The sequence below is a fragment of the Nicotiana tabacum genome, chromosome 17, assembly GCF_000715075.1.
Source record: "Nicotiana tabacum cultivar K326 chromosome 17, ASM71507v2, whole genome shotgun sequence".
Taxonomy (NCBI): domain Eukaryota; kingdom Viridiplantae; phylum Streptophyta; class Magnoliopsida; order Solanales; family Solanaceae; genus Nicotiana; species Nicotiana tabacum.
In genome coordinates this window covers 146,237,821-146,257,492 of record NC_134096.1, presented here as the reverse complement: position 1 = coordinate 146,257,492, position 19,672 = coordinate 146,237,821, and the positions used below count along the sequence as shown (strand labels likewise).

The 19,672-nt window shown below is 37.2% G+C and overlaps 1 long non-coding RNA gene across 1 annotated transcript; it reads right to left on the bottom strand.

Annotated features, from left to right (window-relative positions):
• Positions 1 to 7,601: 7,601 nt before the first annotated feature.
• On the bottom strand, positions 7,602 to 9,002 carry LOC107800215 (uncharacterized). The gene is made up of 2 exons (XR_001651335.2): positions 8,679 to 9,002; positions 7,602 to 8,021 (listed from the first exon to the last, which is right to left on the bottom strand). It is a non-coding gene; the product is annotated as an uncharacterized LOC107800215 (long non-coding RNA).
• Between the last annotated feature and the right edge of the window lie 10,670 nt (positions 9,003 to 19,672).

The following is a 19,672-nucleotide window of genomic DNA, read 5'->3' as shown; positions in this document are numbered from 1 at the left end:
GATATGATCCCAAATAAAGTCTATAACTTCTTTCTCTCTTATTTTCTCGAATGCCTGGGCTTCAACCCACTTAGAAAAATAGTCAGTCATAAATAAAATAAATTTGGCTTTATCTGGGGTCGACGGCAGAGGGTCGACGATGTCCATCCCCCATTTCATGAATGTCCACGGGAATAGGACCGAGTGAAGTTGCTCCCCGGGTTGATGGATCATTGGCGCAAACCTCTGACATTTATCACATTTACGAACAAATTCTTTCGCATCTTTGCCCATATCGATCCAATAATACCCCGCTCTGATCACTTTTCGGACTAATGTGTCGGCGCCGGAGTGATTGCCACAAGTGCCCTCGTGTACTTCCCAGAGGATATAATTGGTATCTCCCGGACCCACACATACCGCCATCGGTCCATCGAATGTTCTTCGATATAGTGTTCTATCCGCAGCCAATGTAAATCGAGCAGCTTTAGTCCGTAGGGCCCTGGAATCTTTAGGGTCTGAAGGGAGCTTTCCGTTTTTTAAGTACTCAATATACTTGTTTCTCCAATCCCAAGTTAAGCTAGTAGAATTTATTTCGGCGTGCCCTTCTTCGATTACCGATCTTGAAAGTTGGACGACAGTCCCCGAGCTCAAATCACCTACCTCGACCGATGATCCCAAATTTGCTAGAGCATCGGCCTCATTATTCCGTTCCCGGGGGACATGCTGTAAGGTCCATTGTTTGAAATGGTGTAAGGTGATAAGCAGTTTGTCCAGATACCTTTGCATCCTACTTTCTCTGACTTCGAAGGTTTTGTTTACTTGACTCACCACCAGCAAAGAGTCACAGTGCGCCTCAATGACTTTTGCTCCCAAGTTTCTAGCTAGTTCGAGACTTGCAATCATGGCTTCATACTCGGCCTCGCTGTTAGTTAACCTGATAGTTTTAATAGCTTGCCTAATAATGTTACCCATGGGGGGTTTTAAAACTATGCCTAACCCGGACCCCTTTATATTCGAAGCACCGTCCGTAAAAAGGATCCATACCGCGGACGATATATCTGATTTCAAAAGGAGTTCCCTTTCGACTTCGGGTATGAGGGTTGGCGTGAAGTCGGCCACGAAGTCTGCCGAAATTTGAGACTTGATGGCCGTGCGGGATTGATATTCGATATCGTAGCCACTGAGTTCGATGGCCCATTTGGCCAATCGGCCTGATAGTTCGGGCCTATGTAAGATATTTCGGAGTGGGTAGGTGGTTAATACGCTTATGGGGTGACATTAGAAATACGGCCTTAACTTTCTAGATGCGCTTACCAGGGCAAGTGCCAATTTTTCTAAGTGCGGATACCTAGTTTCCGCTTCTCCTAAGGTCCGACTCACGTAATAAACGGGAAATTGCATACCTTGCTCTTCTCGAACTAGGACGCTGCTTACGGCGACTTCCGATACTGCCAAGTACAGGTAGAGCTGCTCGTCCGGTTTCGGAGTATGAAGCAGTGGCGGGCTCAAGAGGTATCGTTTCAATTCCTCTAACGCTTGTTGGCATTCTGGCGTCCAAGCGAAGTCGTTATTCTTTTTGAGTAGGGAGAAAAATTTGTGACTTCGATCCGATGATCTTGAAATAAACCGGCCTAAGGCTGCAATTCTTCCCGTTAACCTTTGTACAGCTTTCACGCTGTCCACGATGGTGATGTCTTCGATGGCCTTGATTTTGTCGGGGTTGATCTCAATTCCCCGATTTGAGACCATGAAGCCGAGGAACTTGCCCGAACCGACCCCGAAAGCACATTTTTTGGGGTTGAGCTTCATGTTGAATTTCCTTAGAATCTTGAACGTTTCCTGCAAATGGGCCAAATGGTCCTCTGCGCGCAGGGACTTAACTAGCATGTCATCAATATAAACTTTCATTATTTTACCTATTTGTTCTTCGAACATTCTGTTTACTAGGCGTTGATAAGTAGCTCCTGTATTTTTTAGCCCGAAGGGCATTACGTTATAACAATATGTTCCATATCGTGTCACAAATGAAGTCTTTTCCCGATCATCCGGATTCATCTGAATTTGATTATACCCGAAATAGGCATCGATAAAGGTGAGAATCTCGTTGCCGGCCGTGGCATCGATCATACGATCGATGTTGGGAAGTGGGAATGAATCTTTGGGGCATGCTTTGTTCAAATCCTTATAGTCCACACACATTCTAAGTTTGTTTCCTTTTTAGGTACAACAACCACATTGGCTAACCATTCGGGGTATTTTACTTCCCGAATGGACCCTATCTTGAGAAGTTTGGTTACCTCGTCCTTTATGAATGCGTGCTTTTCCTCGGACTGCGGCCTTCTTTTTGCTTCACCGGTCTGAACATGGGGTTCAAGCTTAGCTGGTGCGCCGTTATGTCCGTCGGGATCCCTGTTATATCTAGATGGGACCAGGCAAAACAATCGATGTTATTGATAAGAAATTGAATGAGTTTCTTCCTGAGTTCGGGGCTCAAACCCGTTCCCAGGTATACCTTTTGTTCGGGCCAGTGTTCGATCAGTACGATTTGCTCCAGTTCCTCAATTGTTGATTTGGTGGCATCGGAATCATCGGGGGTTACGAAGGATCGAGGGATCCATCGATCATCATTGTCCTCTTCAACGTTTTGCTTACCTGGTCGGGTCGAAGCCGATGTCTGTGATTGCTATTTGGCGCTCAGCTTTGAACCTGATCCTTTCATTGGTGAAGGTGAGGATATTGATTTTGCTTCTTTGATGGAGAACATTTCCTTTGCGGCCGGTTGTTCCCCGTACACTATTTTGATACCTTCCGATGTTGGGAATTTGAGGACCTGGTGTAGGGTTGAGGGTACGGCTCTCATGCTGTGGATCCACGGCCTTCCGAAGAGGGCGTTATACCTCATATCACCTTCGATTACGTGAAACTTTGTTTGCTGGATGGTTCCGGCTACGTTTATCGGTAGGGTGATCTCGCCTTTAGTGGTTTCACATGCCATATTAAATCCGTTTAGAATCAGAGTTGCGGGTACGACCTGATCCTGCAGGCCGAACTGTTCTATGACCCTCGATCTGATGATATTGGCCGAGCTACCTGGATCAATTAACACACGCTTAATCTTAGTTTTATTCATGAGTGCGGATATTACCAGCGCGTCGTTATGGGGTTGGATGATTCCCTCTGTATCTTCATCGCTGAAGGATAAAGTCCCTGCGGGTGCATGATCTTGGCTTCGAGATCGCTTCACAATCGACGTTTTAGCGTGTTTAAGCATCGGTCCCTGGGGGGGCATCGACGTCGCCGACGATCATGTGAATGACGTTTTGCGGTTCTTCTGGCTCGTTTCGCTTACCGAATTCCTTGTCTCTAAAATGGTTCTTCGCCCTATCGCTCAGAAATTCCCGAAGATGCCCTTTATTAAATAAGCGGGCCACTTCCTCTCTTAGTTGCCTGCAATCTTCCGTTCTGTGACCATGGGTTCCATGATATTCGCACATTTGATTGGGATTCCTTTGGGCAGGATCGGTTTGCATGGGTCGAGGTCATCTGGTGTCTTTGATGTGTCTGATGGCCTATACGATGGCGGATGTACCAATGTTGAAATTATACTCCGAAAGTCGAGGGATTTCTATAGGATCTGTATATTTATCAATGCCGTTCTTGCTCATAAGTCCTCGAGAATTTTGCCCCCGATCAATCCTTCGGTTGTTCTGAACCGTGTCACGTGCTGAACTATTGTTCATCCGATCTGTGTCGTACGGTTGGTATCGATCTCTGTTCGACCTTTGCTCTCTGTTGGCTTCCCTTTGATTTTTAGTGGTTGTGTGGTTCTGTCGTACGGGCCCATATGGAACTCCCAATTGATCATCTCGACCTTGATTTTTGATTGGTACCGGTTGTGTACATCTGCCCAAGGTATTGCAGGGTACTCGATCAAATTTAATTTCAACCGACGTGATGCTGTCGAGCTTAGCCCATTCAGTCCTTGGGTGAAAGCTTGTACGGCGCAGTCGTTTGTGACCTGTGGCAAGTCCATACGCTCTATTTGAAATCGGGATACGAATTCCCTCAGCATCTCGTTACCCCTTTGCTTTACTTTGAAGAGGTCCGATTTTCTTGTTGCAACCTTTATGGCACCAGCATATGCTTTTACGAACGAGTCCGCTAACATGGCGAAAGAATCAATGGAATTCGGCGGTAAGTTTTGATACCAGATCATCGCTCCCTTTGCGAGGGTCTCTCCGAACTTTTTCAACAACACGGATTCGATTTCATCATCCTTAAAATCGTTGCCTTTGATAGCGCATGTGTAGGAGGTGACGTGTTCGTTAGGATCGGTCGTACCGTTATATTTGAAAATTTCGGGCATACGGAATTTTTTGGGGATTGGTTTTGGGGCCGCGCTCGAGGGAAAAGGCTTTTGTATGAATTTTTTCGAATCGAGCCCTTTTATCATTGGCGGAGCCCCCGGAATTTGATCGACCCTAGCGTTATACGTTTCCATTTTTTTGTCATTGGCTTCGACTCGCTTCGTGAGTTCCTCGAGCAATTTAGCAATTTCAGGAGCAATCCCCGATTCCCGCTCGTTTGATTTCACTACGGCGGGTTCTGTTCTAGGTGTGACTTCTCGAAGAAGCGGATTAGAGTTCGGCCCGCTTTGCGTATGGGTTCGGCTCTGCAACTGAGCTATTACTGCTTGTTGGGCTTGCAACATTTCAAAAATCATACGCAAGCTGACCCCGATTTTCCCCGTGCTGTAGGTGTCTCGGGCTATAGATCGAGCACCGCCTGAATGCTCCTCTCTGGTTCAGAACGCTGATTCGCTTCTAGAGCTATTTGCGAATTGATATCCAGTGGTACTTCGGCTCAAATTTCGGGTTCTTCGATTCGAGCCTCGTTACCGTTGTTAGGTAGCCTTCCGGGCCCGGGCACCAAGTTGTTGGTTTCATCTTGAAGGCCGGCTTCGAGGTCGATAGGTAGAGCCATGGCTGATTCGAAGTTGTAAGCTGGAGTGTACTGTAGATTTATATCAGACAATCACCGTTACCCTTAGCCCCACGGTGGGCGCCAAACTGTTTACCCGAAAAATCGAATAACATTAAATTTAGATATAGTTCTAAGGGTATGCAAATTTCTTTGATATAAAATGACAATACAGGTATTTTTGCTGTGAAAATGGAAAATGATGGAAGGGAAGACTGGAAAATATTAGAAGAACAAGCACAATGAAATCTTAATCCCCTCTCCCTATTGGAGTCTATCTCCCCTTTTATAGTAGAGGGCCACTACTTTATTTGTAACAACATAAAATAATACATATAGTGGAGAACTCATGATGATTTGTTTCTCCCTTGATTCTCGCCAAGATTCCCTCCCTTGGTGCGGTTGTAACGGCTCTTGTCTTGCGAGCTTGGCACTGACTCGAGCTTGGTGCTAGATCGAATCCCCAGTCTTAGTTCGAGCTCGGTTCTGCCTTGGAGCATCCCGATCCGGACGCGGGTTCGATAATGATATCGAGTTTTGCGGTAGATTGGTCTTATGGCTCGAAGCTCGACGTCACTACTTCGGAATTCGTCCGAGATCGCCATGCGGATACCCTTCGATTGAAACGTTATTGTCTCGACCGGTCTTTATGATTGAGAATCGATTTTGACCGTTCACAGGAGGCGCAGAAGAAAATTAAAGTACGAGCCCTTCAAGTTTGAACGCTTATAACAATTAATTTGTATGAGTGTAATAAGTCGTTTTTTGTCCGAAATCACTGGCTTGAAAGCTAAAGCAAAGAGTCTGAAGTCTCTGGACTCACTGGTGTTATTGGATAAGGACACAAGGCAAGCAAGAAAGACTAGCCAGAGACGTACTGTAGTAACAAGACATAAATAAAAAAAAGTTTAAATCTTGCAAGGCAAGTTAAGAATGTAAGGTCACATTCAACTGCACATCCACCCATGGCCGCCACCTTTATTTTGTTTCTTTCTGCTTTCTTTTACTTCAAACGTGAAGCCACCGGTTTGAATGAGTAGCAGGATCACTATTAAAAATCACATGTATACCGACGGACTTCCCTCGTTAACAAGGCTGCACCGAAGTAAGTCCGTCGCTAAGTAGTAAGTAGGTAAATTCTTTCTCGGTAAAATAAACCGACAGAATTTCTCGGTAATTATCAATGAACCCCATCGGAAAGTCATCGGTATATTTCTGACAGTAAGTGGTCAAATAATTTTACTTACCAACGGATATCCGTCGGTATATTATAAAATAATATAAGGCCAAATACATACGCAAATACTTAAACTTGTCCCAACTTTTTATTTAGACACCTAAACTAAGCTTAGGACCTATCAAACACTTAAACTAGATTAGAACTATACCAATTGAACACAACTGGATGATATGGCAAGTCATGTGTATCTCACCGAACAAGCGCGCTTAATGGCAACAAAAATTTAATTTCTGTTTGTTTTTTTCCAAGTTGTCTTGTTCTCCATGCTCACGGTCATTTTCTTCTTCAAAGCCAAAATTCTTGTACGAGAAAATAGAGTTTCACCAAAATTTTTTTGGATGAGTTGTAATCATTTTCTTCTTCGTGTGTTAAGAGACCCAAATCTGCCTTCATCGTCTTCGCCAAAAAATATTTGAGACCCAACAAATACGAATTCAAATTTAATTAGCCCTCAAATTAGAACTTCACAGCTTTAAAACATAGACTATAAAATGTCATGCTCTCAGTGAGTTAGATAATGGCAAGAGATAATAGCAAGAAAGCTTTTTAGGAACTCACGAGCAAGCTCCAAACGTCAAGTAGATCAAACAAAGCGGACACTGACACAGCCAAAACTATGAACCAGAGAGCTCGAGGATGAGAAATCCGAAAAGCTCCCAATTGGTTCGGGGTTATGACATTAGCAATTATGAGCTTGCCTCATTTTTCCGATACAAGATGAGCATGAAGAAGTTATTTAGAACACCTATGGAAGACGGTAGTTCAAAAACCTGGTGGGTTTTGATTTTTATTTTATTCAAATATTTTGACTTTTTGTGCTGAGGTTCACTGGTTGTATTTGCCACATCAGAGTAAGTGTCTTTCACGCACTATAGGTTGTTTAGAATTGTAAAATAAGTGCTCAATTGGTATAGTTTTAACCTTGTTTAAGTGTTCCATAGGTCATAACCTTAATTTAAGTGTCTAAATAAAAAGTTGAGACAAGTTAAAGTGTCTGCATATGTATTTGTCCATAATATAATATTAATAATATCAATACCGACGGATATTCGTCGGTAAACTAAAAATAATAATTTAATATTACCGACGGATACCATTGGTAAATTTAGAATTTTAATTTAGTAATTTAAAAATTAAAAATATGAATAAATTCATATTCCGATGGATATCCGTCGGTATTTTCAACAAAATTTAAAAACTTGGTTCAAGTCTACCGACGGGTTCCCTCACTAATTAAGAATTCTGGACTGAAAATGAGTAAGTGTTCCGACGGACTCTGTCGGTAAGTCCCTCGTTAAATCTGGTACATTTTTGGCAGAGAGTGCCTATTTTTTGTTGCACCACCTGCGAGCCAGAATATTATAATAGAAACAGAAATGCAACTACAATAAAACTCAACTTAACAACAATAAAACTTTATAAACTATCCAAGCATCCAAATGATCCCATCAAACATCAAAACTATCCAACCAAACTTTAAAATGTAACATTCAAAGTTAACATCCAACTAAACAACAATCCAACCAAACATGAAATCACTCCTCATCTTCGGATTTCCCCTCATCTTCTTCATCATTTATATTATTTCCATCACTTCCATCCTCTTCATAAATGTGACTTTTTGGCGGAGAGCGGGGCAGGCCGATTAAGTGGTTTACTTGAGCCTTGAGGGAGTCGATGTCATTCTTAAGTGCGTCTTTAATCTTCTCTTCATGCTTTCTTTTTTCTCGTTCATCCGCATAGTTCCTAGAAAGTTGTTGAATCGTTTGTCGTATCTTTTCAAGGTCCTCATTTTGCACGGTGACGGATGTCCCAATACCTTGTAATCCACAAAAGAGAAGTGAAAAAAATACACGAAGAGTTAGAATTGAATAATTCAGCACCTAACTTCATAAACTTTAACTAGGGAACATCGACTACCATACATACCATGAAATAGAAATGTCAGACTAAGTTGGGGCAAAACATTTTTGTCCTACCAACTACCATCAAAATAAAGCCTTATTTATTTTCTTTGCTGAATCTTTATTTCCTTTTATTGTCAGTGTCCTCTTTTACGTATTAATGACTACAATTAAATGGCAACTTTAGTTTTAAACTGTTGATATATAATGCAGAATAAATTTAAGGGAGAAACGGGTAAAGAAGAAATTATGCGACATATTTCCTTACCAAGAATCCTTAACACTACATTTCTGAATTTAGGTTTTTTATACGCTCTAAACAATTGCATAAACGCCCAATATAGGTTCTTTATACACTCTAAACAAGAAAAACAAAATCCAATTTGTGCAAATATAAAAGAAACTCATTACATAATCTAGCCAATAAATAGAGATTTGTAAATAATAATGAAATAAAAGTAGTACTGATATATATACTGTTAATAATGCAATAGACTTATTTTGAAGATGAACACTGCCCTAATTTTTAGATTTAGGGCAGAAATAATTCGAAAATAGAGAGAAAAACTCACCGAGATAAAGGTCTTAGTAGGGTTTTGCTCTTTTGCCCAATTCTTAGAATGGCAACGGCACCGGTCAAGTCACAGCCACTGCATTATTTCTCTTTACCCGGTTGAAATGGGGCCAAAAAAGCCACACTAACACCAACCACCACTTCCGCCGCCGCGAGTCTCCTTCGTCTACAGCCGATAGCCACCTCAATACACCCCAAACCACCGAGTTAAACGGTGGTTCTGACTTAGACAAGCTCCCAGTAGAAGAACAAAGACAAGAAGAACAAAGACAAGACAAAGACAAGCTCTCAGTAGAAGAAGAAGAAGAAGGGCAAAAAGAGGAAAAAGAGGAAAAAGTGTTGTGGAATTTAAGGCGAAGAAAGAGTATAATGAAGGTGGGGTTAGAGGCTGAAACGACGTCGTTAAAGAAGAACATGAAATTAAGAAAGAGGTAAACCACCCAATAATCTTAATTATCAAATGCTTTAATTCTGTGTTGTGGAATTTATGTGTAATATTTAAGTTTTTGAAAATATTTAATTCTGAAAATATTATGCCCGTAATTGTAATATTTTCAAGCAAATGTAGTAATTAGCAAGATGTGATTAATTATTTTATTACTCCCTCCCATCCACTTTAATTGAGTTTTTAGATGTTTTAACATATATTAAGAAACTCATCTTTTAGCATTAATTAACAATGAAATTGACCATGAAATATAAATAATCCTGATAAAGGGTAATTCATCTTTTAACATTAATTAACAATGAAATTACTATTAATAATTTAAAATAAATCATAAGCTAATGTAATTATTAATTTATAAGCTAATTACTACTAAACCACTTTTACGTAGTTAAGTATCAATTAATAGTCTAATCAATCACTAATAGTACTTAAGGATATCACTAATGCACTTCTACTTAGTGTAGTTATCATTTTATAAACTAATCAATGAGTAATATTTCTTAAGAATACTGCTGATACACTTCTACTTAGTAGAATTTTCAATGTATAGGCTAATTGATCACTAATCTTTCTTACTGATATTACTAATACACTTCTACTTAGTGTAATTCTCAATGTATAAGCTAATCAATTAGTAATAGTTCTTAAAAATACTATTAATATACTTCTACTTAATTAGTCTAATTATTAATACATGGGCTAATCAATCATTATTATTACTTAAGGATACCACTAATACACATTTATTTTCTGTAATTATCCATTTATAAGCTAATCAATCGCTAACATTTCTTACTGGTATATTTCTAATACACTTCTGCTGAGTGTGAGAACTAAGAATACTACTAATACACTTCTACTTAATTAGAGTATGTGTGTGTATATGTGTGTGTGTGTATATATATATATATATATATATATATATATACACACACACACACACACACACAGTAATATTATTTAAGGATACCACTAATAAGTATCTACTTTTTGTAATTATCAATTTATAAGCAAATTAATCGCTAACATTTCTTACTGATATTGCTAATACACTTCTGCTTAGTGTAATCCTCAGTGTATAAGCTAATCAACTAGTAATAGTTCTTAAGACTACTACTGATAAACTTTTACTTAATCAGTGTAATTACTAATAGATAGGCTAATCAATCATTAATATTACTTAAGCATATCACTAATATGCATCTACTTTATGTAATTATCAATTTATTATCTAATCAATCGCTAACATTTCTTACTGATATTACTAATACACTTCTACTTAGTGTAATTCTTAATGCAGAAGCTAATCAATCAGTAATAGTTTTTAAGACTATACTAATACACTTCTACTTAATTAGTATAATTATCAATGTATAGACTAATGAATCACTAGCGTTACTTCAGGATACCATTAATATTACTTAAGGATACCACTAATAAATCTCTACTTACTTTAATTATCAAACTAAAGATAAACAATCACAAATATTTCTCACAAATAGCATTAATACACTTCCATTTAGTGTATAATTATTAATAAATCGGCTAATCAATCACTAACGTTACTTATATAAGGATGCCACTAGTTCACTAATACTTAGTGTTATTATCAATGTATATAGGCTAATCAATCACCAACATTACTTACATATATATTATTAATACACTTATACTTCCTGTAATTATCAATCTACAAGCTAAATACAACCTATACTTCGTGTAATTATCAATCTACAAGCTAAATATAACTAATACACTTTTACTTAGTATATTATCAATGTGTATGATAATCAATTCTTAACGTTACTTAAGGACACCATTAATACACTTCTACTTATAGTAATTATCAATTTATAAGATAAACCATCAATAATATTTTTTACGAAAATGACTAATACACTTCTTCTTAGTGTGTAATTATTAATGTATAGGTTAATCAATGTAGTTAAAGATACTACAAATTCACTTTTACTTTGTGTAATTATAAATTACTAAGCTAATTACCACGAATATATTTTTTAGTAGTGTATTACCTCCACTTAGTGTGAATTTCAATAAATAGACTAATCAACCACTAAGATAATTAAGTAAATACTTACCGAGGGACTTACCGGCGGCCTCCCTCGGTATTGTGTAATAAAAAATACAAAATAATTATCTATAAGATTATATATTTAAGTTACCGACGGAAGTCCATCGGTACTGTAAGAACAAAATTCAAAATATTATGTAAATGCAATAGGATTGAGTACGCCGATAACTTTATTTTCTTTTTCATTTATTTTTTTCTAAAAGCACCGAGAGACACCGTCGGTACCAAAAAAAATAATTCAAAAATATAAATACAAAATGTTCCGAGGAGTCCGTCAGTAAATTACCGACGGAGTGCATCGGTACAACCAATTAAATTTTGACCGGTCAAAATATTATTATTTACCGAGAGTTGTCCGTCGGTTATTTTAAAAAAAATAGAAATTAAAAGGTTCAAAAGTACCGAGGGACTCCGCCGGAAAGTCCCTCGGAATAGCGACGGAAAAAAGTCCGTTGGTACTGGGGCGTCGATAAATACTAGTAGTGAATACTAGTAAATTAAAGACCAAATAATGCTGACATTAATTAGGAAGAGTTCTGTATTTATCCCCGCGTTCACAATGGGTACGTTCTGTTAAACCTGCAAAATAACATACTATACTATGATCCAGAATTTGGGAAGATCTAAGATTACAGGAACATGAGTGTTCCACTAAAGATAGGAGGAAAAAGAAAGTATTACGTAGAAATTATTCCTATTCAATCAGAGGCGGATTCAGGATTAAAATTTTATGTGTTCAAATTCGTAATTCTATCACATATTATCTAATTTAATGGGTTCAAGATTTATTATTGGTACATATTTAATAATTTTTGACAAAAATACAGGGTACGAGCGAAAGTTATGGTTTCAATTGAAATCATAACTTCTACGCTGGAATCTGGATACATTTAATCAAGTGCACCATTCAGCTTTTTTTAAAACATGAGGCCAACAAATAATATTTGTTCCGGAGAATACATACATGAAATATCAAATTTAACAGAAAGATCATGAATCCATGTGTATCGTCTTTTGAGCACTACATCTGCCCCTGGTGGGGAGGTGGCTTTTGTAGACGTAAGAATTCTGTTTCCTTCAAATATAGGGAGAGGGGAAGAGGCGGTGAGAGCCAGAATTTTCATTAAGAGGTATTAGAATATAAGAATTTAAATACGCTATAAAATTAAGGGAAGTCAATGTATAATAAATATACATAAAATTAAAAAAATTATCTAACAATGCATTGTAATTTTCCGGCGAAGGAGTGTCGATTACACCCCTCGGTTGAATGTGGCTCCGCCACTGCCAGAGGGGGAAACAATTTTCAAATGTTTATTACGAGTTTTCCAAATGATTAGGATTTGGTTGGTATATGACGCAGAAAATGACTTTCTAAAAGTATTTTTAAGAAGAAGCTTTGTCTCGTTATTACTCTCTAAAATTTAGAAGTTATTCAATGGACTATCGGAGAAGAAAAACGAAGAAAGTCATTTTCCCCTTTTTAATGAAAATATTTTTCAAAAATAATAATTTTTGGTATTTAATTGCTAAAAAATGACTTATTTGCTGAAAAATATTTAAATACTACTCCGAAATTATTAGGTGAATATACACCTGCCACGGACCCTGCTAGCTCCACCACTCCTTGAATTTGAGAGCTGCTTCTCTCCAATGACTTGTCATTATTATTATTATTATTATTACTTATCTTTCACATCTTTTCTGAAGCAGCAGCAACAACAACAACTAAAGAAATTTAATTAGTCACCTATAAGTTGCAAAGACGTCTAAAAACTAAGACTAAGGAGTTAGGATTTGGAAATTGGAAGTTCTGGTCGTTAATTTTCTTGAGAAATAAGAAGTTCGAGTAGTAGTTAATTAGTAAAGTATACTATTTATGAAATAAAATGTAAGAAGGGGAAAGATTAAAGTCAGTCTTCACTTATCTTAAGTCTTAACTTTAACATCTTACTTTAGAGATAATATAATAGACCCACTTATAGAACCTTATCTCAAACTCCTTTCATCTATTCCATTCGTCAATCCACATTTATCTCCTTTTTGTTATGAAAATAATTATAATGTGGATGTGCATTTATTATTCCGCTATAGATAATTTTCCTGAAAAAGATTATTCGTTTGGCACTCTATTGAAATTTATCTACAAACAGCTGATGCAGGCAGGTTGTAAACAACTCAATGAAATGATTTGCATAAGCTTCTCATTAAACAGGCAGATTGCAAGCAGCTCATGCAGACAGCTTACAAGCAGCTCAAGAAAAGCCTCGCAACTGCTTCCTTTCTTCTATAAATAGAGGAGTTTTCAGTTCATTATGTACATGAATTTGAAGTTGAATAATATATCAGTTTCTCTCTATACTTGTCTTTACTTTACAGTCTTTATTTTATAACACGTTATCAGCACGAGACTCTGCCATCTCGAGCAAATACTTTGAAAGTATCAGAGGTACGAACTTTCTTTTTCTAAATAATGTCAAATCTTTCTAAATTTGAATTTGTAGCCCTGGATATATCAGGCAAAAGCTACATGTCTGGGGTGCTTGATGTTGAAATTTATCTTGATGTGATGGGTTTGGCAGACACCATAAAAGACAAAAATCAGGCATCAAATCAAGATCGTGCCAAGGCAATGATATTCTTACGTCATCACCTTGATGAGGGCTTGAAAATGGAATATCTTACTGTTAAAGATCCAGTCATACCGTGGAATAATTTGAAAGATAGATATGACCACCCGAAGATGGTCATTCTTCCACAGGCACGATATGATTGGACTCATTTAAGGCTACAAGATTTTAAATCTATCAATGAGTATAATTCTGCTATGTTAAGAATTATTTTCCAATTGAAATTATGTGGTGATAATATTACTGATCATGATATGTTGGAGAAAACTTTCACCACTTTTCATGCCTCGAATATGCTCCTACAACAGCAATATCGAGAGATGGGATTCAAAAAGTATTCATAACTTATCTCATATCTTCTTGTAGCCGAGCAACATAATGGGCTATTAATGAAAAACCATGAAAGTCGGCCTACTGGTTCTTGTTCATTCCCTGAAATGAATGAGACGAACTTCCACCAAGCTAAGCGTGGAAGAGGTCGTGGCCCCAGTCGTGGTCATGGCCGTGGTCGGGGAAGAAACTCTAATCATGGTAATAATAATGCACCAAAGAACCCTCCTCATCACCAGCAGTGGAAAAGGAAGGAACAAAAGCATGAAGCGGTGCAAGCAACAAATGCAGAAAATGCATGCTATAGATGTGGAGGAAAAGAAAATTAGTCACGTACCTGTCGTACGCCAACGCACCTGGTTGAGCTTTATCAAACCTCCCTGAAGAAGACAGAGAAAAATGTTGAAGCAAATTTTATTTCTGAAGATAATTTAGACTTCATGCATTTGGATGTAGCTGATTACTTTGCACTCTCAGAAGGAGAAACAAGTTATATAATCGGTGATGAATCTGTAGAAATATAAATATTTTAATTTTTATTGTTTGTAGTAGATAGTATGGTTATGTAATTGTTGTACATAAATAAAAAGTTATGCTTTGATAATGATGTTTACTATAATATATTTCGTTTATGTCATTTTGAAGAATATGGATAATCCTCAAATTATGTTTAGATCAAAGACCAATCATGAAAATATTTGTGTAATTGATAGTAGAACAACGCATGCCATATTCAAAGAGCAGAAATACTTTTTTTATTTGCATAAGCAAAAAGCAAATGTTTCAACAATTTCAGGTAATATAAGTTTGATTGAAGGCTCCGGAAGAGCCATTATATTTCTGTCTAAGGGAACAAAACTTATTATAGATAATGCATTATTCTCCTCCAAGTCCCGAAGAAACTTGTTGAGTTTTATAGATATCTACCGAAATGGGTATCATGTTCAGACGATAGATGAAATGGATATGGAATATCTTTGTATTACAAAGAAGGTTTCTGGCCAAAAGTGCATTGTAGAAAAGTTACCAACTTTATCTTCTGGCTTATATTATTCAAAGATTAGTACACTTGAAGCACACTCTATCGTAAATCAAAAGTTTACTGATTCAAATACTTTTGTGCTTTGGCATGGCCGCTTGGGCCATCCTGGATCAATAATGATGAGATAAATTATTGAAAATTCGAGTGGACATCCATTAAAGAACCTGAAGATTCTTACAAATGATGAATTTTCTTGTGATGCTTGTTATCAAGGCAAAATGATCACTAGACCATCACCAATGAAGGTTGGCATTGAATCCCCTGCCTTTTTAGAGCGTATACATGGAAATATATGTGGACCTATTCACCCACCAAGTGGGTTGTTTAGATATTTTATGGTACTAATAGATGCATCTTAAAGAGTGTCCCATGTGTGTCTACTATCATCTCGCAATCTGGCGTTTGCAAAGCTATTAGCCCAAATAATTCGATTAAGGGTACAATTCCCAGATTATCCTATAAAGGTTATTCGCCTTGACAATACTAGGGAATTCTCATCTTAAGCTTTTGATGATTATTGTCTATCAGTTGAGATAAAAGTTTAACATCTTGTAGCTTATGTTCATACTCAAAATGGCCTTGCAGAGCCATTTATTAAACACATACTCAAAATGCTATCTTGCATGAAACATCACTTGTTCGTCTCAAACCGACACTACTCCGTCACAATTAGTTTTTGGTCATGAACCAAATATTGCTCACCTACAAATTTTTGGATGTGTTATATATATGCAGTAGCACCACCACGGCGCAGCAAGATGGGCCCCCAAAGAAGATTAGGAATATATGCTGGGTTTGAATCACCCTCTATTATTCGCTATTTTGAACCATTATCGGAAAATTTATTTACTACTCGATTTGCATATTGTCGATTTGATGAAATAAATTTCCCACAATTAGGGGGAGAGAAAAAGGAAATCAAAAGAGAAATTGTGTGAAATGTTTCATCATTATTTTATTTTGATCTATGTACCTCTATATGTAATCAGGAGGTCCAGGAGATCATCCATTTACAGAATATAGCAAATCAAATACCAGACGCATTTACTGGTTTGAAAAGGATAACTAAGTCACATATCCCTGTAGAGAATGTGCCTATCCGAATTGATGTCCCAGCAGGACCATCTACTAGCATGATAGCTAGTGAACCTAAAACACGCCTGAAGCGTGGTAGGCCTTTGGGTTCTAAGGATAGAAATCCTAGGGAAACAAAATTGACAAATGATCAAAATAATACTCTGAAAGGATCTCTTGAAGAGACCCAAGATCTGATTAGTTATGAGATTCCTAGGGAAATAAAATTCACAAATGATCAAAATAATACTCTGAAGGGATCTCTTGAAGAGACCCAAGATCTGATTAGTTTTGATTACTGAAAATTTGAGTGCGCATCCATTAAAGAACCTGAAGATTCTTACAAATGAGGAATTTTCTTGTGATGCTTGTTATCAAGACAAAATGATTACTAGATCATCACTAATGAAGGTTAGCATTGAATCCCTTGCCTTTTTAGAGCGTGTACATGGGGATATATGTGGACATATTCATCTTCAAGATGGTCTCATGTGTGCCTACTATCATCTCGCAACCTGGTGTTTGCAAAGCTATTAGCCCAAATAATTCGATTAAGGGCACAATTCTCATATTATCTTATAAAGGCTATTCGCCTTGATAATGCTGGAGAATTTTCATCTCAAGCTTTTGATGATTACTGTCTATCAGTTGGGATAAAAATTGAACATCCTGTAGCTTATGTTCATATTCAAAATGGCCTTGTAGAATCATTTATTAAACGCTTGCAATTGATAGTAAGACCACTACTTATGTAAATAAAATTGCCCACTACTTTTTGGGGACATGCTATCTTGCATGCAACATTACTTATCCGTCTCAGACCGGCACATTATAATACATATTCTCCGTCATAATTAATTTTTGGTCATGAACCAATATTGCCCATCTATAAATTTTTAGATGTGCTGTATATGTGCCAGTAGTACCACCACAACGTAGTAAGATGGGCCCACAGAGAAGGTTAGGAATATATGTTGGGTTTGAATCATCCTCTATTATTCGCTATCTTGAACCATTGACATGAGATTTATTTACTGCTCGATTTGCAGATTGTCAGTTTGATGAAACTAACTTCCCACAATTAGGGGGAGAGAAAAAGAAAATCAAAAGAGAAATTGTGTGAAAAGTTTTATCATTATCCTATTTTGCTCCACGTACCTATATATGTAATCAGGAGGTCCAAAAGATCATCCATTTACAGAATATAGCAAATCCAATGCCTGACACATTTACTGATTTTAAAAGGATAACTAAGTCACATATCCCTACAGAGAATGTGCCTATCCGAATTGATGTCGCAACAGGACCATCTACTAGCATGAGAGATAGTGAACCTAAAGCACGCTTCAATCGTGCCTGGCCTTTGGGTTCCAAGGATCGAAATCCTCGAAATAGAAAATCGATAAATGATCAAAACGAAACTATAAAGGGATATTCTGAAAAGACCCAAGATCTAATTAGTTCTGAGATTCCTGAAAAAATCAATAAACCCGAGACTCAAGTGAGCGAGAAACTTTTAATATGTTTTACTGGTGATGGGATTAATTTAAATCGATCTGAAATAGTGGTGGATAATATTTTTGCATATAATGTTACACTTAACATTATGCAAAACAGTGAGGATTCTGAACCCCGATCTGTCGAAGAATGTCAACAAAGATCTGATTGACCAAAATGGCAAGGGACAATTCAATCAGAATTGAACGCACTTGCTAAAAGAGGGGTCTTTGGACCAGTAGTCCAAACACTTGCTGGTATAAAACCAGTTAGTCATAAATGGATTTTTGTGCGAAAAAGGAATGACAAAAATGAAGTTGAAAGATACAAGGCTCGCCTTGTCGCACAAGGATTCTCACAACGACCTGGAGTCGATTATGAAGAAATATATTCACCCGTTATGGATACCATAACATTTCGATATCTCATCAGTTTAGTCTTACGTGAAAGCCTTGAAATACATCTGATGGATGTGGTTACACCTAATCTGTACGGCTCACTTGATTATGAGATTTACATGAAAATCCCTGAAGAATTTAAAATGCCTGAAGCAAATTCAAAATCTCGAGAAATGTATTCAATCAGATTACAAAGATCTTTGTACGGTTTAAAGCAATCTGGGCGCATGTTGTATAATCGCCTTAGTGAATATTTGTTGAAAGAGGGTTACATAAATGATGTTATGTGTCCATGTATTTTTATAAAGAAAATGACATCAGAATTTGTTATACTAACTGTTTATGTTGATGACATAAATCTTTTTGGAACTCCAGAAAAGCTCCAAAAGGAAATTGAATATCTTAAGAAATAATTTAAGATGAAAGATCTTGGAAAGACAAAACTTTGTCTTGGTGTGCAAATTGAACATTTAGCAGACGGGATCTTTATACATCAATCTGCCTATACAAAAAGGGTCTTAAACGCTTTTAAATAGACAAAGCGTGCCCATTGAGTACACCAATGGTTGTTCATTCACTTAAAGTGAATAAGGACATGTTCCGACCTCCATAAAAGGATGGGAAATTCCTTGGTCCTGAAACACCCTATCTCAGTGCAATTGGTGCACTTATGCATCTTGCTAATGCTACAAGGCCTGACACAGCATTTTCTGTTAATTTACTAGAAAGATATAACTCTTCTCCTACACAGAGACATTGAAATGGGATTAAGCATATTTTGCGATATTTAAAGAGAACTCTTGATGTGGGTTTGTTTTATGCTAACAAAGGCAGTGCCGATCTTGTTGGTTATGCAAATGCGTGTTATTTATCTGGTCCCCATAAAGCTCGATCTCAAATTGGGTACATATTTACATGTGGAGGTACTGCCATATCATGGCGCTCCATAAAGTAATCTATTGTTGCTACTTATTCAAATCATGCTGAAATAATAGCTATTAATGAAGCAAGTAGGATGCGTATGGTTGAGATCAGTGATTCATTTTATTCAAGGAAAATGTGATTTGGAATGTGATAAAAGATCCACAATTTTATACGAAGACAATGCTGCATGTATAGCCCAATTAAAGGGAGGATTTATAAAAGAAAATAGAACGAAGCACATTTCACCAAAATTATTCTACACACATGATCTTTAGAAAAATGGTGACATCGATGTGCAACAAATCCGTTCAAGTGACAATCCAGTAGATTTGTTCAACTAAATCTTTACCAACTTCAACTTTTGAGAAGATGGTATACAAGATTGGAATGCGGAGACTCAAATATTTGGAACAAGATTTTCATCAGGGGTGAAATACGCGATGTGCTCTTTTTTCCTTACTAAGATTTTTCCCATGGGGTTTTTCCTGTAAGGTTTTTAATGAGGCAGCTAGAATTGTGTATTACTAAATGTGTGTACTCTTTTTCCTTTACTAAAA